The 23,464-nt window shown below is 43.3% G+C and overlaps 1 pseudogene; it reads left to right on the top strand.

Annotated features, from left to right (window-relative positions):
- Positions 1-1,110: 1,110 nt before the first annotated feature.
- Positions 1,111-22,342, top strand: LOC125517072 (annotated as a pseudogene).
- Positions 22,343-23,464: the final 1,122 nt, after the last annotated feature.

Genomic DNA, 23,464 nt, shown 5'->3' on the forward strand with positions numbered 1-23,464 from the left:
CCAGCTCCTGAGCCAATTGCTGAGCCTATTCCTAAACCAACTCCGAAGAAGAGAGGTGTTCTATTTCTCAGTCCCGAAGATATGCAAGAGGCAAAGAAATCTATGAAGGAAAAAAGTATTAAAGCTGAAGATGTTAAGAATTTACCTCCTATTGAAGAAATACATGGTCTTAATTTACCGCCTGTTGAAGAAGTATATGATCTCAATTACTTATTTACTGAAGAACCTCCCGATATCCCGACACAGGTAGTAAAGGTAAATTCTCTCTATAGATATGATAAAGTTGAAGTCCCTCCTACTAAAATTGCTAGTCAGTGCTTGGATGAGTTTGATGACTTTATGTTTAAGCAAGATGACTTTAATGCTTATTTTGGTAGACAATTAAAGCAGAATACCTTTATGATTAAACGCTTGAGTGATTATATGGATAATATTAGAGGTGAAATTAAACTTGTTAGCAAACATGCTTCTATGGTTACCACTCAAGTAGAACAAGTACTTAAAGCTCAGAAAGAAATGCTTGATGAAATGAATAGTAAGAAAAATGATTATGCTGTTAGAGTGGCTACTAGAACTGGTAGAATGACTCAGGAACCTTTGTATCCTGAAGGCCACCCTAAGAGAATCGAGCAAGATTCTCAAAGAAATAATATTGATGCACCTAGTTCTTCTAAAAGGAAGAAAAAGAAAAATGATAGAACTGTGCAAACTTCTAGTGAACCTATTGTTGAACCACCTGATAATCCAAATGATATCTCTATGTCTGATGCTGAAACACAATCTGGTAATGAACATGAACCTAGTGAAAATGTTAATGATGATGTTCATGATGATGCTCAACCTAGTAATGATAATGATGTAGAAGTTGAACCTGCTGTTGATCTTGATAACCCACAACCAAAGAATCAACGTTATGATAAAAGAGACTTCGTTGCTAGGAAACATGGTAAATAAAGAGAACCATGGGTTCAGAAACCCATGCCTTTTCCTCCGAAACCATCCAAGAAAAAGGATGATGAGGATTTTGAGCGCTTTGCTGGAATGATTAGACCTATATTTTTGCGTATGCGATTGACTGATGTGCTCAAAACAAATCCTTATGCTGACCCTAGAGCCCTTGCTATCTTTCAGCAAGCCTCTCAGCTTGTCGGAATTGATGAACCTAAAGCTGAGATAATTAAACTATTGACACAAGATGCGTCAACACAAGAGAAAATGAACTTAGTATCCATCGTGGGATCCGGTGGGATGGGAAAGACAACTCTTGCAAATCAAGTGTATCAAGACCTCAAAGGAGAGTTCAAATGCCGGGCCTTCTTATCCGTGTCGAGAAATCCAGACATGATGAATATCATGAGAACTATTTTTAGTGAAGTTAGTGATCAAAGTTATGCCGACACCGAAGCAGGGAGTATACAACAACTCATTAGCAAGATCGTCGATTTCCTGGCAGACAAAAGGTACAATTTCTTTTCCAACTTGTCATGTTGTAGTATAAAAATATTTAGATATTTCACATGAAAATCATCTTGTAATTTGTGTAACAAAAATAGTTCCATATACTTTTCGTTCATTTTTTCCATAAATTGCTATAATAAAGTAATGGTCATATATTGTGGTGAAGTTCATGTTGCCAAGTAAATAAAAACTGAGAGTACTAACACCATACATATTACAAACGTCCGTTCGTTAAATATGACCTTTTTTGTTACCTTCGGTATAATACCATGTTTAATACATAGCTACTCCCATCAATGAGCATATAGCACAACCTTAAAGGAAGTATAATAGGGGGGAGGGTTGGGGGGTATAGTCTGCTTAAATGAGACTTTTGCTTATATGGAGGAGAGAGAGAATGAAAAATGAGGAGAGTGAGCTCTCCCGCAAGAGCCTCCCTCTACATGTGCTCCAAGACAAATATAATATCTGATATCTAATCTCATCATAAGAGTGATTATAAATGATGGCTTTAGGTAGCATGGCACTAGCATGTATCCATCGTTTGATTCTAATATGTGCAAGGATAATGATAGAGTCAACTCCTGGTTATATACCATTGCCATATCATATTTGGTTATTCTAATAGCCCACCAAATAAATTTTCGTTATAGAAATATACTACCCCATCAATATCTGACCCACCTAACTCACATAGTTTCTTCAAGCTCGTGTTACAGATGACTACAAATATACAGTTCGTTCTCTTCTCTGTTCTTCAACTCAACACAAATATGATGTGACAACTCTTATAGCATGCTTACACCTCTTATTATATTTGCTCTGCTAGCCATGTTCTTAGGGCGCAGATCAAGTAGCTAGTCTTGGCCCATTGCTAACAATAACACCACTCATACACTTTTGTTATGTGGAAAAAGTTCATTTTCATGCATGTATTAATTATCGACTTCTCTCACTTCTCTTTGTAAGTATTTTTGGGCTTTCCATGATATCCAAACCATTTTTGGAGTACTTTATCCCATGTCCAATTCAGGGCAGGCCATGCCATGCCCGTCACCTTCTTTTTCTTCCACCTTTTCCATTTGTGCTCTTAATCTTTGGACGCATCGTATCCAGCCTGCATCTGTATGGACTTGTACTACTTCCTCCCTCTTATCTCATGTCCCAATTGTGATGAGATCCCCAAGGCCTCGGTTGTTGCCTCGGCATCATGTCATCATGTGCGTCACCAAACATTGTGGTCGCTCAAACAGGAAAAAACAATAGTTTAGAGTTAACTGGCCCCATAAATTGGTTACAGGAAATGTAAGGAAAAACAATAGTCAAGAGTAGAAATGAACTTTTCCATATTGTATTATACATAGGTTTTCTTGATTTTAAATCATAGGATGTTTAGATCCACACCTAGGTGGACTCTTTAAATTTCATGATCACCTAATCAAGATCCTTTCTAGACTAGTAAAGTATGTACATACATCATAATGTTGTGTTGAATCTCTTGTTTAGTCACCCTTGATCTTTTCCATGGTAATGAATCTTGTTTAAATTGTTGGGTATCACCCATTCACCCACCTCACCATAATTTGCCGAACTAATTAGCATCACTCAGGGGTGTATTCTTATGCTGCCACTATGAACATGTTTATAGTCTTATGTATTTTTCTACCTTGGTGTACACTATTTATAATATTGTCTCATTGATATCAACCATGTATCCTCGTGCAGGTATTTTGTTGTTCTTGATGATATATGGGACGTGGATACATGGGATATTATTAAGCTTGCATTTCCCCTCACTAGTTCTGGCAGTATCATAATCACCACTACCCGTAAAAATGATGTTGCTGAATCATGCCATTCAACACCATTCAATGGAGATATTTATTCCATAAGGCCCCTTGATATGGTGCATTCCAGGCAGTTATTTTACACAAGACTATTCAACTATGAAGAAAATTGCCCCGCATACCTTAAAAAGGTTTCTGAGAATATTTTGGAAAAATGTGCTGGGTTGCCTTTGGCAATCATTGCTATATCTGGTTTGTTGGCCAATACTAAAAGGACAGAGGGATCATGGAAACAAGTTGAAGATTCTATTGGTCGAGCACTTGAAAGAAATCCCAGCGTTGAAGGAATGATGAAGATATTGTCACTTAGTTACTTTGATCTGCCTGCTCATCTAAAATCTTGTCTTTTATGTTTGAGTATATTCCCTGAAGATTTTCTATTAAGAAGAAATTTTTGATAAATAGATGGATTGCTGAAAGAATAATTCATACAGAAGCCGGATATAGTAAAACATATCAGTTCGGAGAAAGGTGTTTTAATGAGCTCATCAATAGGAGTTTGATCCAACCTGGGGATACAAACAGATATGGTATGGTAAAAAGTTGGCGACTTCATGACACAATTCTTGATTTCATCATATCCAAATCCATCGAAGAAAACTTTGTTACTTTGGTAGGTGTTCCTAGTTTAACTGTTGGGACACAAAGCAAAGTTCGTCGGCTCTCCCTGCAAGCCGGCAAGCAAAAAGAACTGATAGTACCAAGACGCCTGGTGTTGTCTCATGTCCGATCACTTGATGTGTTTGGGGAATCTGTGAAAATTCCTTCTATGGATAAGTTCAGGCATTTGCGTTTTCCGGACTTTGAAGATTGCGACCAACTGGAGTGTTGGGGAACGTAGTAATTTCAAAAAAATTCCTACGCACACGCAAGATCATGGTGATGCATAGCAACGAGAGGGGGAGAGTGTGATCTACGTACCCTTGTAGATCGACAACGGAAGCGTTAGGTTGATGTAGTCGTACGTCTTCACGATCCGACCGATCCAAGCACCGTTACTCCGGCACCTCCGAGTTCTTGGCACACGTTCAGTTCGATGACGATCTCCGGACTCCGATCCAGCAAAGCGTCGGGGAGGAGTTCCGTCAGCATGACGGCGTGGTGACGATCTTGATGTTCTACCGTTGCAGGGCTTCGCCTAAGCACCGCTACAATATGACCGAGGTGGAATATGGTGGAGGGGGGCACCGCACACAGCTAAGAATATGATCACGTGGATCAACTTGTGTCTCTAGGGGTGCCCCTGCCTCCGTATATAAAGGTTCAAGGGAGGGGGGCCGGCCGGCCAAGGTGTGGCGCGCCAGGAGGAGTCCTACTCCTTCTGGGAGTAGGACTCCCCCCCTTTCCTAGTTAGAATAGGATTCGTGGAGGGGGGGAAAGAGGAGAGAGAGGAGGAAGGGGGGACGGCCCCCTCTCCTTGTCCAATTCGGACCAAGGGGGGGGAGGGGCGCGCGGCCCATCTCTGGCCACCTCTCCTCTCTTCCACGTAATGGCCCACTAAGGCCCATATATCTCCCGGGGGGATTCCGTAACTCTCCCGGTACTCCGAAAAATACCCGAACCACTCGGAACCTTTCCGATGTCCGAATATAGTCGTCCAATATATCGATCTTTACGTCTCGACCATTTCGAGACTCCTCGTCATGTCCCCGATCTCATCCGGGACTCCGAACTCCTTCGGTACATCAAAACTCATAAACTCATTATATAACTGTCATCGAAACCTTAAGCGTGCGGACCCTACGGTTCGAGAACAATGTAGACATGACCGAGACACGTCTCCGGTCAATAACCAATAGCGGGACCTGGATGCCCATATTGGCTCCTACATATTCTACGAAGATCTTTATCGGTCAGACCGCATAACAACATACGTTGTTCCCTTTGTCATCGTATGTTACTTGCCCGAGATTCGATCGTTGGTATCTCAATACCTAGTTCAATCTCGTTACCGGCAAGTCTCTTTACTCGTTCGTAATACATCATCTGCAACTAACTCATTAGTTGCAATGCTTGCAAGGCTTATGTGATGTGCATTACCGAGAGGGCCCAGAGATACCTCTCCGACAATCGGAGTGACAAATCCTAATCTCGAAATACGCCAACCCAACATGTACCTTTGGAGACACCTGTAGAGCACCTTTATAATCACCCAGTTACGTTGTGACGTTTGGTAGCACACAAAGTGTTTCTCGGCAAACGGGAGTTGCATAATCTCATAGTCATAGGAACATGTATAAGTCATGAAGAAAGCAATAGCAACATACTAAACGATCGGGTGCTAAGCTAATGGAATGGGTCATGTCAATCAGATCATTCACTAATGATGTGATCCCGTTAATCAAATAACAACTCTTTGTCCATGGGTTAGGAAACATAACCATCTTTGATTAACGAGCTAGTCAAGTAGAGGCATACTAGTGACACTCTGTTTGTCTATGTATTCACACGTGTATTATGTTTCCGGTTAATACAATTCTAGCATGAATAATAAACATTTATCATGATATAAGGAAATAAATAATAACTTTATTATTGCCTCTAGGGCATATTTCCTTCAGTCTCCCACTTGCACTAGAGTCAATAATCTAGATCACATCGCCATGTGATTTAACATCAATAATTCACATCTTTATATGATTGGTTCACATCTCCATGTGACTAACACCCAAAGGGTTTACTAGATTCAATAATCTAGTTCACATCGCTATGTGATTAAGACCCAAAAAGTGATCATGTTTTGCTTGTGAGAGAGGTTTAGTCAACGGGTCTGCCACATTCAGATCCGCATGTATTTTGCAAATTTCTATGTCAACAATGCTCTGCATGGAGCTACTCTAGCTAATTGCTCCCACTTTCAATATGTATCCAGATTGAGACTTAGAGTCATCTGGATCAGTGTCAAAACTTGCATCAACGTAACCCTTTACGACGAACCTTTTGTCACCTCCGTAATCGAGAAACATATCCTTATTCCAGTAAGGATAATTTTGACCGCTGTCCATTGATCTACTCCTAGATCACTATTGTACTCCCTATCTTAACTCAGTGTATGGTATACAATAGATCTGGTACACAGCATGGCATACTTTATAGAACCTATGACTGAGGCATAGGGAATGACTTTCATTCTCTTTCTATCTTCTGCCGTGGTCGGGCTTTGAGTCTTACTCAACTTCACACCTTGTAACACAGGCAAGAACTCTTTCTTTGACTGCTCCATTTTGAACTACTTCAAAATCTTGTCAAGGTTTGTACTTATTGAAAAAAAACTTATCAAGCGTCTTGATCTATCTCTATAGATCTTGATGCTCAATATGTAAGCAGCTTCACCGAGGTCTTTCTTTGAAAAACTCCTTTCAAACACTCCTTTATGCTTTGCAGAATAATTCTACATTGTCTCTGATCAACAATATGTCATTCACATATACTTATCAGAAATGTTGTAGTGCTCCCACTCACTTTCTAGTAAATACAGGCTTCACCGCAAGTCTGTATAAAACTATATGCTTTGATCAACTTATCAAAGCGTATATTCCAACTCCGAGATGCTTGCACCAGTCCATAAATGGATCGCTGGAGCTTGTATATTTTTTTAGTACCTTTAGGATTGACAAAACCTTCTTGTTGCATCACATACAACTCTTCTTTAATAAATCCATTAAGGAATGCAGTTTTGTTTATCCATTTGCCAGATTTCATAAAATGCGGCAATTGCTAACATGATCCGGACAGACTTAAGCATAGATACGAGTGAGAAAGTCTCATCGTAGTCAACACCTTGAACTTGTCGAAAACCTTTTGCGACAATTCTAGCTTTGTAGATAGTAACACTACTATCAGTGTCCGTCTTCCTCTTGAAGATCCATTTATTCTCAATTGCTTGCCGATCATCGGGCAAGTCAACCAAAGTCCATACTTTGTTCTCATACATGGATCCCATCTCAGATTTCATGGCCTCAAGCCATTTTGCGGAATCTGGGCTCATCATCGCTTCCTCATAGTTCGCAAGTTCGTCATGGTCTAGTAACATGACTTCCAGAACAGGATTACAGTACCACTCTGGTGCGGATCTCACTCTGGTTTACCTGCGAGATTCGGTAGTAACTTGATCTGAAGTTACATGATCATCATCATTAGCTTCCTCACTAATTGGTGTAGTAGTCACAGGAACAGATTTCTGTGATGAACTACTTTCCAATAAGGGAAAAGGTACAATTACCTTATCAAGTTTTTTACTTTCCTCCCACTCACTTCTTTCGAGAGAAACTCCCTCTCTAGAAAGTTTCCGAATTTAGCAACAAAAGTCTTGTCTTCGGATCTGTGATAGAAGGTGTATCCAATAGTTTCCTTTGGATATCCTATGAAGATTTACTTCTCCGATTTGGGTTCGAGCTTATCATGTTGAAACTTTTTCACATAAGCATCGCAGTCCCAAACTTTAAGAAACGACAGCTTAGGTTTCTTGCCAAACCATAGTTCATATGGTGTCGTCTCAACGGATTTAGATGGTGCCCTATTTAACGTGAATGTAGCTGTCTCTAATGCATAACCCCAAAACGATAGTGGTAGATCGGTAAGAGACATCATAGATTGCACTATATCCAATAAAGTACGGTTATGACGTTCGGACACACCATTACACTGAGGTGTTCCAGGTGGCGTGAGTAGTGAAACTATTTCACATTGTTTTAACTGAAGACCAAACTCGTAATTCAAATACTCTTCTCCACGATCAGATCGTAGAAACTTTATTTTCTTGTTACGATGATTTTCCACTTCACTCTGAAATTCTTTGAACTTTTCAAATGTTTCAGACTTATGTTTCATCAAGTAGATATACCCATATCTGCTCAAATCATCTGTGAAGTTCAGAAAATAACGATACTTGCCGTGAGCCTTAACACTCATCGGACCGCATACATCAGTATGTATTATTTCCAATAAGTCGGTTGCTCGCTCTGGAGAACGGAGTCTTAGTCATCTTGCCCATGAGGCATGGTACGCAAGCATCAAGTGATTCATAATCAAGTGATTCCAAAATCCCATCAGCATGGAGTTTCTTCATGCACTTTACACCAATATGACCTAAACGGCAGTGCTACAAATAAGTTGCACTATCATTATTAACTTTGCATCTTTTGGCTTCAATATTATGAATATGTGTATCACTACAATCGAGATCCAACAAACCATTTTCGTTGATGTGTATGACCATAGAAGGTTTTATTCATGTAAACAGAACAACAATTGTTCTCTAACTTAAATGAATAACTGTATTGCAATAAACATGATCAAATCATATTCATGCTCAACGCAAACACCAAATAACACTTATTTAGGTTCAACACTAATCTCGAAAGTACAGGGAGTCTACGATGATGATCATATCAATCTTGGAACCACTTCCAACACACATCGTCACTTCACCCTTAACTAGTCTCTGTTTATTCTGCAACTCCTGTTTCGAGTTACTAATCTTAGCAACTGAACTAGTATCAAATACTGAGGGGTTGCTATAAACACTAGTAAAGTACACATCAATAACATGTATATCAAATATACTTATGTTCACTTTGCCATCCTTCTTATCCGCCAATCACTTGGGGTAGTTCCGCTTCCAGTGACCAGTCCCATTGCAGTAGAAGCACTTAGTCTCAGGCTTAGGACCAGACTTGGGCTTCTTCACTTGAGCAGCAACTTGCTTGCTGTTCTTATTGAAGTTCCCCTTCTTCCCTCTGCCCCTTTCTTGAAACTAGTGGTCTTGTCTACCATCAACACTTGATATTTTTCTCGATTTCTACCTTCGTCAATTTCCGCATTACGAAGAGCTTGGGAATCATTTCCGTTATCCCTTGCATATCATAGTTCATCACGAAGTTCTACTAACTTGGTGATGGTGTCTAGAGAATTCTGTCAATCACTATCTTATCTGGAAGATTAACTCCCACTTGATTCAAGCGATTGTAGTACTCAGACAATCTGAGCACATGCTCACTAGTTGAGCGATTCTCCTCCATCTTTTAGCTATAGAACTTGTTGGAGACTTCATATCTCTCAACTCGGGTATTTGCTTGAAATATTAACTTCAACTCCTGGAATATCTCATATGCTCCATGACGTTCAAAAATGTCTTTGAAGTCCCAATTCTAAGCCATTAAGCATGGTGCACTAAACTATCAAGCAGTCATCATATTGAGCTAGCCAAACGTTCATAACGTCTATATATGCTCCTGCAATAGGTCTGTCACCTAGCGGTGCATCAAGGACATAATTCTTCTGCGCAGCAATGAGGATAAACCTCAGATCACGGCTCCAATCCACATCATTGCTACTAACATCTTTCAACACAATTTTCTCTAGGAACATATCAAAATAAACACAGGGAAGCAACAACGCGAGCTATTGATCTACAACATAATTTGCAAAATACTACTAGGACTAAGTTCATGATAAATTTAAGTTCAATTAATCATATTACTTAAGAACTCCCACTTAGATAGACATCCCTCTAATCCTCTAAGTGATTACGTGATCCAAATCAACTAAACCATGTCTGATCATCACGTGAGATGGAGTAGTTTCATTGGTGAACATCGCTATACTGATCATATCTACTATATGATTCATGCTCGACCTTTCAGTCTCCGTGTTCCGAGGCCATATCTGTATATGCTTGGCTCGTCAAGTATAACCTGAGTATTCCACGTGTGCAACTGTTTTGCACCCGTTGTATTTGAACGTAGAGCCTATCACACCCGATCATCACATGGTGTCTCAGCACGAAGAACTTTCGCAACGGTGCATACTCAGGGAGAACACTTCTTGATAATTAGTGAGAGATCATCTTATAATGCTACCGTCAATCAAAGCAAGATAAGATGCATAAAAGATAAACATCACATGCAATCAATATAAGTGATATGATATGGCCATCATCATCTTGTGCTCGTGATCTCCATCTTCGAAGCACCATCGTGATCACCATCATCACCGGCGCGACACCTTGATCTCCATCGTAGCATCATTTTCGTCTCGCCAATCTTATGCTTCCACGACTATCGCTACCGCTTAGTGATAAAGTAAAGCATTACAGCGCGATTGCATTGCATACAATAAAGCGACAACCATATGGCTCCTGCCAGTTGCCGATAACTCGGTTACAAAACATGATCATCTCATACAATAAAATTTAGCATCATGTCTTGACCATATCACATCACAACATGCCCTGCAAAAACAAGTTAGACGTCCTCTACTTTGTTGTTGCAAGTTTTACGTGGCTGCTACGGGCTTAAGCAAGAACCAATCTTACCTACGCATCAAAACCACAACGATAGTTTGTCAAGTTGGTGCTATTTTAACCTTCGCAAGGACCGGGCGTAGCCACACTTGGTTCAACTAAAGTTGGAGAAACTGTCACCCGCTAACCACCTTTGTGCAAAGCACGTCGGGAGAACCGGTCTCGTGTAAGCGTACGCGTAATGTCGGTCCGGGCCGCTTCGTCCAACAATACCGCCAAACCAAAGTATGACATGCTGGTAAGAAGTATGACTTATATCGCCCACAACTCACTTGTGTTCTACTCGTGCATATAACATCAACATATAAAACCTAGGCTCGGATGCCACTGTTGGGGAACGTAGTAATTTCAAAAAATTTCTTACGCACACGCAAGATCATGGTGATGCATAGCAACGAGAGGGGGAGAGTGTGATCTATGTACCCTTGTAGATCGACAACGGAAGCGTTAGGTTGATGTAGTCGTACGTCTTCACGATCCGACCGATCCAAGCACCGTTACTCCGGCACCTCCGAGTTCTTGGCACACGTTCAGTTCGATGACGATCTCCGGACTCCGATCCAGCAAAGCGTCGGGGAGGAGTTCCGTCAGCACGACGGCGTGGTGACGATCTTGATGTTCTACCGTTGCAGGGCTTCGCCTAAGCACCGCTACAATATGACCGAGGTGGAATATGGTGGAGGGGGGCACCGCACACGGCTAAGGAACGATCACGAAGATCAACTTGTGTGTCTATGGGGTGCCCCCTGCCCCCGTATATAAAGGAGTGGAGGAGGGGAGGGCCGGCCCTCTCTATGGCGCGCCCTAGGGGAGTCCTACTCCCACTGGGAGTAGGATTCCCCCTTTCCTAGTCCAACTAGGAGTCCTTCCATGTAGTAGGAGTAGGAAACAAGGAAGGGGCGCAGCCCCTCCCCCTAGTCCAATTCGGACTAGGCCTTGGGGGGCGCGCGGCCTGCCCTAGACAGCCCCTCTATCTTTCCCGTATGGCCCAATAAGGGCCAATACTTCTCCCGGCGAATTCCCGTAACTCTCCGGTACTCCGAAAATACCCGAACCACTCGGAACCTTTCCGATGTCCGAATATAGTCGTCCAATATATCGATATTTACGTCTCGACCATTTCGAGACTCCTCGTCATGTCCCCGATCTCGTCCGGGACTCCGAACTTCTTCGGTACATCAAAACTCATAAACTCATTATATAACTGTCATCGAAACCTTAAGCGTGCGGACCCTACGGTTCGAGAACAATGTAGACATGACCGAGACACGTCTCCGGTCAATAACCAATCGCGGGACCTGGATGCCCATATTGGCTCCTACATATTCTACGAAGATCTTTATCGATCAGACCGCATAACAACATACGTTGTTCCCTTTGTCATCGGTATGTTACTTGCCCGAGATTCGATCGTCGGTATCCAATACCTAGTTCAATCTCGTTACCGGCAAGTCTCTTTTACTCGTTCCGTAATACATCATCTTGCAACTAACTCATTAGTTGCAATGCTTGCAAGGCTTATGTGATGTGCATTACCGAGAGGGCCCAGAGGTACCTCTCCGACATTCGGAGTGACAAATCCTAATCTCGAAATACGCCAACCCAACATGTACCTTTGGAGACACCTGTAGAGCACCTTTATAATCACCCATTTACGTTGTGACGTTTGGTAGCACACAAAGTGTTCCTCCGGCAAACGGGAGTTGCATAATCTCATAGTCATAGGAACATGTATAAGTCATGAAGAAAGCAATAGCAACATACTAAACGATCGGGTGCTAAGCTAATTGAATGGGTCATGTCAATCAGATCATTCACCTAATGATGTGATCCCGTTAATCAAATAACAACTCTTTGTCCATGGTTAGGAAACATAACCATCTTTGATTAACGAGCTAGTCAAGTAGAGGCATACTAGTGACACTCTGTTTGTCTATGTATTCACACGTGTATTATGTTTCCGGTTAATACAATTCTAGCATGAATAATAAACATTTATCATGATATAAGGAAATAAATAATAACTTTATTATTGCCTCTAGGCCATATTTCCTTCATGGAGAACCATCATCTTGAAAATATAGATAAATCGTTTCAGCTGAGGTACCTGAGTCTCCGATGGGCAAAGAAAGTAAGCAAGCTTCCAGAACAAATCGGACGCCTATGGTGTTTAGAGATACTGGAGTTAAGAGGCACCTCTGTTTGTGAGTTACCAACATCTATTGTCAATCTCAAGAGCCTGGTGCGCCTATTAGTAACCAAGAATGTTACAATTCCTTGTGGAATTTCCAAGTTGCAGGCACTGGAGAAATTGAAGGTTGTCTCTGTCTATAACCAGTCATTTAACTTCCTGCAAGAATTTGGGCAGCTGCAGAGTCTGAAGGTATTGGCCCTTAATTTTGAGGGTTATAATTATGCTGACCGAGTGAATGCTGAAAATGAGTCCAAGAAAACTATTATTGTTGCTTCCCTTAAAAACCTAGGGAACCTTCTCTCTCTAACTGTTTGGGCTGGCCCTGAATTTCTAAGGGAGTCTTTGTGCCCAATGCCACATAGCCTCCAGAAGCTGAAACTCTTGCGTTCTAGTATTTTCCATGTTCCAAATTGGGTGGGCTCCATTGTCAACCTCCAGGAGTTACACCTAAATCTATTCAGAGCTAAGCAGAAAGATTTCTATATCCTTGGAGGCTTACCTATTCTGCGTTGTCTGATTGTGAGAATTGTTGAAATTAGATATACCATGCTTACATTAATAGGAGAGCCTGAAGTTCCTGAAGTTACAAGGGTCATAGTCTGTGGTGAACTTGGATTCCCATGCTTGAGGAGATTTGATTATAATAGTCTGCGTGCAGATAGTATGAATTTGACGTTTGCGGCTGGAGCCATGCCCAAGTTAGAAGACCTCTGGATAGCACTTAACAGAGCGGAAACTAAGTATCTCGGTACTGGCGGTGATTTTGATCTCAGAATCGAAAATCTCCCCAGCCTCGTTAAAACCAGATATCAAATACGACAAGAACTAACGTTCAATAGGACCGGAACTGACGTGTCACACCCTACGGGGTCCAGAAATTGGTCGGCGGCTAGCCGGAGTAAAGGTAGGGGACGGAGGGGAGTCGGAGCCGAAGGGGAGGCGAGAGGAGGATAGCGTGAGGGAGAGGATAAGCAGGGATGAGAGGACAGAATGATCTCTATTACAAATTTCATAATCTCACAAAGTCCCACACTCTCGCTTATATACCGCGAGGTACAACCCAACACTGGCCCACGGCCCACACCCAATTCCTATCCAACGGCCCAACACCTATTCAAACACCTCGCGCCTTCTCTAGCGCCCTGGCCACCGTGATCGCTTGTGTGGCGGACTCCTTTGCACTTACAGGTCCCGCCCCTGAAGATCCAGCGTGCCCCCATGCTGGTGCCGCCAGAAAACGCTCCTTGATCACCTCATAGTCCTCCCACGTAGCTGAGGCCGCAGGCATTTTGGACCACTTGACCAAGATTTGCAGGTGGGATGCATTCCCTTTCTTGACCAGACGTCTATCCAAGATTTCTTCAGGTATAACTCCAGGGACAGATAGATCGGTCGGAACTGGCAGAGTGGTGAACACCGGAGTGTGGTCTGGCACATGTCCCTTGAGCTGAGATACATGGAAAACTGGATGTACCTGGCTTCCTCTGGGTAGCTCCAGTCGGTATGCAGCATTGCCCACCTTGTCCAAAATTTTGTAAGGTCCAAAGTACTTCAGAGCTAGCTTCTTGCAAGGACGGTTTACCACCATGGACTGAGCATAAGGTTGCAGTCTCAGATATACCATTTCACCTGGTGTAAACACTCTGTCAGATCGTTTTCTGTCCGCAAAGTGTTTATACTTGCACTGAGCCCTTTCTAGATGATCCTTCAGAGCTGCTGTATGCTGAGTGTGTGTGGACAACCACTCATTGACATCAGGGTGACTGGAAGGTGTTTGTCCCAATAGCTGGCCCATATTGGGTGTATACCCATAGAGAGCTTTATATGGAGTACATCCCAGAGATGAATGATAGGTGGAGTTGTACCAAAATTCAGCTTGGGGCAGCCAGGCTACCTACTTGGTTGGGAATTCATGGACAACACACCTCATGTACATTTCCAAACACTGATTGACCCGTTCTATTTGTCCATCAGTCTGGGGATGATAGGCTGTGCTCATTTGTAATTCAGTGCCCCATATCCTGAACAATTCTTTCCAAAAGGAGCTAGTGAAAATCTTGTCTCTGTCTGACACAATTGCCAGTGGTAGTCCATGCAGTTTGACAATGTTGTTGAGAAATATCTTGGCCACAGATGCTGCTGTGAAGGGATGTTTCAAAGGTAGGAAGTGGCTAACCTTTGTGAAACGATCCACCACTACCAAAATAGCTGAATATCCTTCTGACTTGGGCAATCCCTCGATGAAATCCATACTGATGGCTTGCCAAGGACTGTCAGGAATGGGAAGTGGTTGTAATAGGCCTGGTGATTTGCACAACTCATGTTTAGCTTGTTGACATACAGCACATTGCTTGACAAAATTTTCCACATCTGTTCTCATCCCTCTCCAACTGAACAGCTGTTTAACTCTGTGATATGTTGGTAGAATACCTGAGTGCCCTCCTACTGGAGTGGAATGAAATGCCTGAACCAGTTTTGTTTTCAGACCCTCATTTGCTCCAATCCAAATCTTGCTGTCTTGTTTCAGAAGCCCTTCCTGCAGTTGAAAACCAGGACAGGCTGCAGGATCTACAGCTAACTTTTGTAACAATGCTAGAGCTTCTGGGTCCACAAAGTATGAGTTGAGAACTTCCTGTATCCACACAGGTTTGCTGGTGGACACACTTTGCACCAAAAATAAATGAGCTACTCTAGACAAAGCATCTGCAGCAGTGTTTTCCACCCCTTTTTTGTACTGTATGGAGAATTGTAGACCTACCAGTTTTGTCATTGCCTTCCTTTGCAAATCAGATGTAAGGTTTTGATCTCCCAAGTGACATAGACTTTGATGGTCTATTTTAATTACAAATGGGGCTCTGCTTAAGTAGGATCTCCATCTATCAATGGCTAACATGATTGCCAGAAACTCCTTCTCATATATTGATTTCTTCTAATTCTGCATGCCCAAAGCTTTGCTATAATATGCCACAGGATGCCCTTCTTGAGACAGTACAGCTCCCATCCCAGTGTTACATGCATCAGTTTCAACAGTGAAAGTCTTGCCAAAATTGGGCAAGGCTAACACAGGTGTACTAACCATGGCCTTCTTTAGCAATTCAAAAGCTTGTTGTGTTGTCTTAGTCCACACAAATGCTTGCTTCTTTAGGAGAACAGTCAAGGGTTTTGCCAGCAACCCATAGTTTCTGACAAATTTCCTGTAATACCCAGTAAGGCCTAGGAAACTCCTTAATTCAGTTACAGATGTTGGCACTGGCCACTGTAGCATGACTTCAGTCTTAGCAGGATCAATAGACACACCTTTGTCAGAAATGATGTGTCCCAGATATTCCAAGGACTGTTGGGCAAAAGCACATTTGCTCTCCTTCACAAACAGCTGATTCTCCTTTAGTATATCAAATACTAACTGCAGATGTTCAATGTGCTCCTCCAAAGTTCCACTGAACACAAGTATGTCATCCATAAAAACCAGAACATATTTTCTGTTGACCCCTGCAAAGGCAAAGTTCATAACACACTGAAAAGTCCCTAGAGCAGTGGCCAATCCAAAAGGCATAACTCTAAATTGGAACTGTCCATGGTGAGTTTTGAATGCTGTTTTGTACTCATCTTCTTCTTTCATCCTTATCTGGTGGTAACCAGCTCTGAGATCCAATTTAGAGAACCATTTTTCTCCTCCTAACTCATCCAAAATCTTATCTATTACTGGCATTGGAAACTTGTTTTTCACAGTAATGGCATTCAGTTTTCTGTAGTCCACACAGAACCTCCATGTCCCATCTTTCTTTTTGACTAACAATACTGGAGTAGCAAAAGGATTGATGCTGGGTGTAATCAGACCAGTGTCCAACATCTCCTTCACCTGCTTCTCAATCTCATCTTTCTGTAAAGGGGAGTACCTGTAAGGTCTACAGTTTACAGGAGCAGCATCTTCCAACATCTCCTTCACCTGCTTCTCAATCTCATCTTTCTGTAAAGGGTAGTACCTGTAAGGTCTACAGTTTACAGGAGCAGCATCTGGTACTAGATTTATTTTATGATCAAAAGCTCTATGTGGAGGAAGGGTTGTGGGTTCCTGGAACACCTGTTTGTTTCTGTCCAAAACTTGTTGCACTTCCTGAGGAATTTCTATAACAGGAGCCATAACTATTCTGTTTAACAGAGCAGTAGCCCATACTTCATTTCCTTTTTCCCATTTCAGTAACTGATCAGCAGAAATCTCTTCAATACTTTCTTGTTTAACAGGCAGCACACCTTGTAACCTGACATCCTTGCCCTGATACTGAAATTGTATCCATTTGTCAGCCCAGTGACACTGCATTACACCCCATTGCTCCAGCCAATCCATTCCCGGTATAATGCCATGGCCTCCTAGGGGCAGAACCTGCATAGAATTTGTGAAACTGTGCCCTTGCATCCACTAGGTCAGTTGAGAAACTTTCTCAGTACAAGAAATCACATTGTCATTTACCACTTTTACTTGTAAAGGAACTGCCAGAGGTCCAGCAGTAACTGAGATTTTTTCCAGAAAGGCCTTGTCCACAAAAGTATGTGTGCTGCCAGAGTCCACTAGTATCAACACTACTTTGTTCTGTACTAGAGCTCTCAATTGGATGGTTTTGGGATTTTGTGCCCCAGACAAAGCATTGACTGAAATAGTTGCACATTCTGCTTGTGCTCCTGCTACTAATGCATCCAACACTGTATCTGAAATGATCTCCTATGTAGTGAGGACTTCAGTTGCTTTCAACTGAGCACCCCCTGCTGCAGTCTGGTTACACACATGCCCTGGCACAAACTTCTCTCCACACTTGTAACACAGTCCATTTGCTCTGCGATATTCCTTCAGTTGTTTTGCCTTCCATAATTCTCCAGCTGCTAGCCCAGAACGGCTGTCAGACTTGGTGTATGCAGTTTTTGGAACACTGGTTTTGTGGGTTTTCTGTTGCAGAAGCAATCCTTCTTGAACGGATGCATATGAGCCGCCAACTGAACAGTGCCTGGTATTTGAAACTCCACAGCTGATCGAAGCTCCTCCTTGAGACCCAGTACAAATGTGACCAGAAACGTATCACTAACTGTGGGTTCATACAACTTCAGTGTGTAAACCAGTTGCAGAAACTGCTGCTTATACTCCTCGACAGTATCCACTTGTTTCAGCAGCATCAGCTCCTTCATCTTTTGTCTGTACACATCCACATCAAATTCCAGTAAAATTGCTTGACGAAACTGCTCCCATGAATGAAATTCCCCTGACTGTTTGAATGCCTGGTACCAACGGGCTGCGTTCTCTGACAGATACAGAGATGCCGATGTGACCTTGAAACTGTCAGGAATGTGATACAGCCTGAAGAATGCTTCGCACTTATCCAACCAGATGCGCACGTCTGTGCCATCAAACCGAGGAAAATCCATCTTCGGCATCCATTGACGTTTGCCCATGGTCTCATCTCCTTCAGGCATAAGAGGAATGGGTGGACCGTGCTGAATTTCAGGTACCTGAATAGGGGGTGGCGGTGCACGCCCCATCGAGCGAGGTCCCGCTCCGAGGATGCCATCGGATACCTCGGACGTCGTCGGCGACGCCATCTCATGCGTGCACTGCTGCTTGTGCATCTGCGCCGTATGCGCCTGACTCTGCTGCACTTGACCGAGCGTGTTGCGGGATAAATCTACCTTGACCTGCACCTGATCGAGCTGCGCGCCTTGCTCGGTCAGCTTGGCGTCGAGGGCTTCGAGCTGTGCACTGAGCCCGTCGACGGCGAGCAGCTTGCTCTGCACGGCGCGGATCTCCACAAATTCCTTCAGCATCCTTTCCTGGAACGCCTCCATCTCGTCGACGATGAAGCGCGACTGCGGACTTGGCTTGAATGTCGTCGTTGTCGCCAATTTCTCTGAATCAACCCACCTCAGGTCAGGGATTACGCGGATCGAACCCTAGGGTGATCCGCTACCGTCGCCTTGGATTTGTTGGGTACGAATCGGAAAAAAAAAATCGGCCGAGCACGGCGGAGAGGATCGACGGCTCTGATACCAACTGTCACACCCTACGGGGTCCAGAAATTGGTCGGCGGCTAGCCGGAGTAGAGGTAGGGGACGGAGGGGAGTCGGAGCCGAAGGGGAGGCGAGAGGAGGATAGCGTGAGGGAGAGGATAAGCAGGGATGAGAGGACAGAATGATCTCTATTTCAAATTTCATAATCTCACAGAGTCCCACACTCTCGCTTATATACCGCGAGGTACAATCCAACACTGGCCCACGGCCCACACCCAATTCCTATCCAACGGCCCAACACCTATTCAAACACCTCGCGCCTTCTCCAGCGCCCTGGCCACCGTGATCGCTTGTGTGGCGGACTCCTCTGCACTTACATGACGCTGCAAAGGCTGCCATTCAGGAAGCAGCCAACGCACATCCCAACCGCCGTAGTCTATCTTTCCTATGATAACGCGATGCCGGAATCGAGGTACTAACTTTTTCTCCCGTAAAAGGACATGTACTTTAATTCATAAGATTTATGTATCTCTCTCATTGCCTCATATGATCCTCTGTCTGTCTTTTTCAGCTCAGGGAACAATTCCAGTTAGGCTATAATTCCAAAGGTTCATCATCACTGCATTTATGAGATCGAACAAGTCATCATTCTCTGCGAGGACAATTCATCATTCCTGCTGGTACGTAGTACTTAGTCAAACTTAGTACTCCGTATATCTTTATTCTGATTGCCGTGTATACTGTACTCCCACCATCCCCGGCTAGAGAACTGCGTGTTGCACTTGCACCCTTCAGATACAGATATTAGTACATATTGAGTTATTGGCCTTCTGTTTCGTGATAATGTGAGAAAGATGACAGGCAAGTAACAAGAAGATGTACAAGTATACACACATTTGTTTGTTCCTGAATTAATTGCATGCGTTTCCTGAAAGTAAAGATGGCCCAAACTCAACTCAACTGAACTTTGCATAAATAAATCCTCATATATGCATGTGTGTTTGGACAGTATAAACTCTTAACTGGAAAAATGCCGTTCTTCAGGGCTGAGCAGAAGATGTCGTCGATGTTGTCGTGTCGTGGGAGAACGACACCAAGCACAAGGCGGCCCTTGACGTGACGCTCAGAACACAAGAGGTCTCAGACTCTGAATCTGGACCTTGCCTAGTTCTCTTACTGGCTGACCCTTGCGCTCTTGCATCATCTTGAAAATATAGAGAGGTTGTTTCAGCTGAGGTACCTCAGCCTCCGAGGAACAAAGAAAGTAAGCAAGCTCCCAGAACAAATTGGACGCCTATGCATGGTGCCTAGAGATACTGGATTTAAGAGGCACCTATGTTCATGAGTTACCAGCATCTATTGTCAATCTCAAGAGATTGGTGCACCTATTTGTCAACGGCGAGGTTACACTTCCATGTGGAATTTCCAAGCTGCAAGCACTGGAGAAATTGAAGTCTGCCAGTGTCTATAGCCAGTCATTTAGCTTCCTGCAAGAATTTGAGCAGTTGCAGAGTCTGAAAGCAGTGACCCTTGATTTTGATGATTATAGGTCTGCTAACCGAGTGAACGCTGCTGAAAAGGAGTCCAAGAATACTATCATTGTTGCTTCCCTTAAAAACCTAGGGAACCTTCTCTCTCTAACTGTTTGCGATGGCCCCGAATTTGTAGGGGAATCTTTTTTCCCTATGCCACTTAGCCTCCGGAAGCTTGTAGTCTGGTCTTGGAGTATTCCACATGTTCCAAAGTGCGTGGGATCCCTTATCAACCTCCAAGACTTACGCCTTCAATTGGTCGGAGTTGGGCAGAAAGATTTCTATATCCTTGGAGGCTTACCTGTTCTGCGTTATCTGGTTCTGAAATTTGGTAAATGTGCATTTAGAAATCCTTCAACAGGAGAGCCCGAAGACGTGCCCAAGTTAGTAATAATCTGTGGTGAAGTTGGATTCTCATGCTTGACCATGTTTTATTATCATATTCCGTATTTTGGGATCAATTTGTTGTTTGCGGCTGGAGCCATGCCCAAGTTAGAAGACTTCTGGACAGCATTTGACGCACATACTAGCATTGATTTTGATCTCGGAATCGAAAATCTCCCCAGCATCGTGAAAATCAATTGTGGACTACGGGGGAATGATGAAGACAGAGCTGAGGTTGCAAAGGCTGCCATTCGGGAAGCAGCCAACAAACATTCCAACCACCCTAGTGTATGCTTTGATCATGGGTTGATGCCGTAATCAAGGTACTAACTTTTCTCCAATAAAAGACCAAGCAGTAGTTCAATTCGCAAGATTTATGTAACTCTCTCATTGCCTCATACTTATATATTGTCTGCTTGTCTGTCTTTTCAGCTCAAGGCACAATTCTGAATAAGCTGCAATCTCGTGTCCTTCCTCGGAAAAAACTAGGCTGCAGTTTCAGAGGTTCGTCACTGCATTTCTGAGATCGAACTGCTCAACATTTTCTGCGATGGACAAGTCTGCCTCTCCTTGCAGGTGCTTATTCATATCTGTATCTTTACTTTTATTGTCGTGTATACTACCAGCAGCATCCCTACCAAGAGTTAGTAGTAGCGCATGTGTGAGGTGTCTGCAGTTTTTTAATATAATACACGCTGTTCGGTTGATGGGCCCTGGTTTGGTGATAATGTGAGAAAGATGTACGACAGGCAGGTAGCCGTGTTGCATGTTTACAGATTTGTTTGTTCGTGATTTAATTGCATGCATTTTCTGGAAGATTCTTTGGTACATGCTGAAGATCGAAATGGAGTCTTAAATAGTATTTGGTCCTGTACAGTTAAGGATTGATACTTCAATTTTTTAGACTCCTTTACCCCTCATTATCACTGTTAAAATTTGATGGACTCACAGACGCAGTGCTGGAGAAGGGAGATGAAGAGGAAGCTGTTAATGGTGAAGACGTGGGGTGAGAACCAGAAGAGCAACGCCGACAACAGGTGGCCCATACTCATCTGAATTTAACTGAACTTTGTACAGCAGAATTCTTCTCTCTGCAATTGCATGCATGTTTGGCCATTCTTAACTTGATAATTGCTGTGCTTCAGGGCCGAGCAGAAGATGCCATCGATTCTGTCGTGTCGCGGGAGAACCCCAAGAACCTAGTCATCCGTTGACGAGAAGCTCCGAACACGAGAGGCCTCGGCTCTGAATCTGAACCTTGCCTTCCTGGCCGTCTCTTCAGTTAGTTGCAAAATTCAGTTTCAGAGTAACACCCAAGGATATGCTCATGCTCACCTCTTCTGTGAGAAATCACAAAAGGGACAATGGTAAAAACATGCAAATTGTACACACACATGAGAACAAGCATATATACAACTTGTGAAAAATACTAATTATCGTTTTGTACTGATCTTCGTCTGATTTGCAGCAGAAACTGGAGACGCGACGGAACCAGGTCCTGACGATCCAGAACAAGGAGGCAGAGGAGGGAGAAGCTGCTGCCGTGGAGATGATCAGGTCCAGACTCCAAAGGGACCACGCCCACCGCCATGGGAAAAATGCTCTGCTGCTTCGGCTGAGCAACCAACTGTAGCTCGCACAAGATGTGATCTTCAATGTCCGAAAGAGACACCAGATGTGCACTTCACTTGATTTACTATTCGTTTTGAACATCGATCATAAGCTTCGATCCTGCATGCATTTACATCCGGGAGAGAGAACTATATATATTTTTTTTAACTCTGCTTATACATTGGTTAGAGTAATTATTTTCCCCTTTAAATAGTTTTCATCCAGATTACCCGTGTTATTTTCCACTTTAATTTGCAAACAGAGCACCTGCTGTGCTCGCCAAAAACAAGAACAGAAAAGAATAAACAAACATGGAATGCTGGATTATTCAGTCTGACCTGATACACGAACTGACATCAATTAATGGACACGTGCTGTGCACTACGGTGCAGCCATGCTAAGATAGATTATTGATGTCTCACACTCCCACATCTGAAATCCAAACAAAAGGACATGTGGTAGCATCTGAAGCAACGGTCGACAGTCGGCTCAATGTACACCACAAGCCCATCGATGAAACACTAGAAAGAAGCCTAGCTAGCTAACGCCATCGTACTAGTGGTAAACAATAGAGAAGTCACAACTGTGTGTGATAGACCCCTCTCATCAGCCATAGAGGTGTGCACACGCCTTGCAAAACTCTCTGCGATCATGATTTTCAGGCATATGGGATGGATCTTTCTGTACTAGTGAGAGACTGCTGTGGTTGTCCCGCTAAATCACTTCCTCACCGGCATGTGGGATGGATTTTCAGGCATGAGGAAGCAAGAGAAGTCACAACTGTGTGTGATAGACCCCTCTCATCGGCCGGCCATAGAGGTGTGCACACGGCTCTCAAAACTGTGTGCGATCCTCATTTTCAAGCATGTGGGGTGGATCTTTCTGTACTAGTGAGAGACTGCTGTTGTTGTCCCGCTAAATCACTTCCTCACCGGCGGCCACACACACGTAGACGCACGCATGAACTGCTCGGTCAGGTGAGAAAAACATAGCAGCGGTTCAGCACAAACAGAGGTTTCAGGCAACCAATGCCTTCTTTTTCTTTCTTTTTCCAACTGGGTACTGGCTACACGCGCACAGCCCTCTTATTACATGGTCAAGACGACAAGACCAACTCGCCTCTGCTGTCTTGCACAGTGAACCG

Source organism: Triticum urartu, chromosome 6, assembly GCF_003073215.2.
Source record: "Triticum urartu cultivar G1812 chromosome 6, Tu2.1, whole genome shotgun sequence".
In the NCBI taxonomy this organism is placed as follows: domain Eukaryota; kingdom Viridiplantae; phylum Streptophyta; class Magnoliopsida; order Poales; family Poaceae; genus Triticum; species Triticum urartu.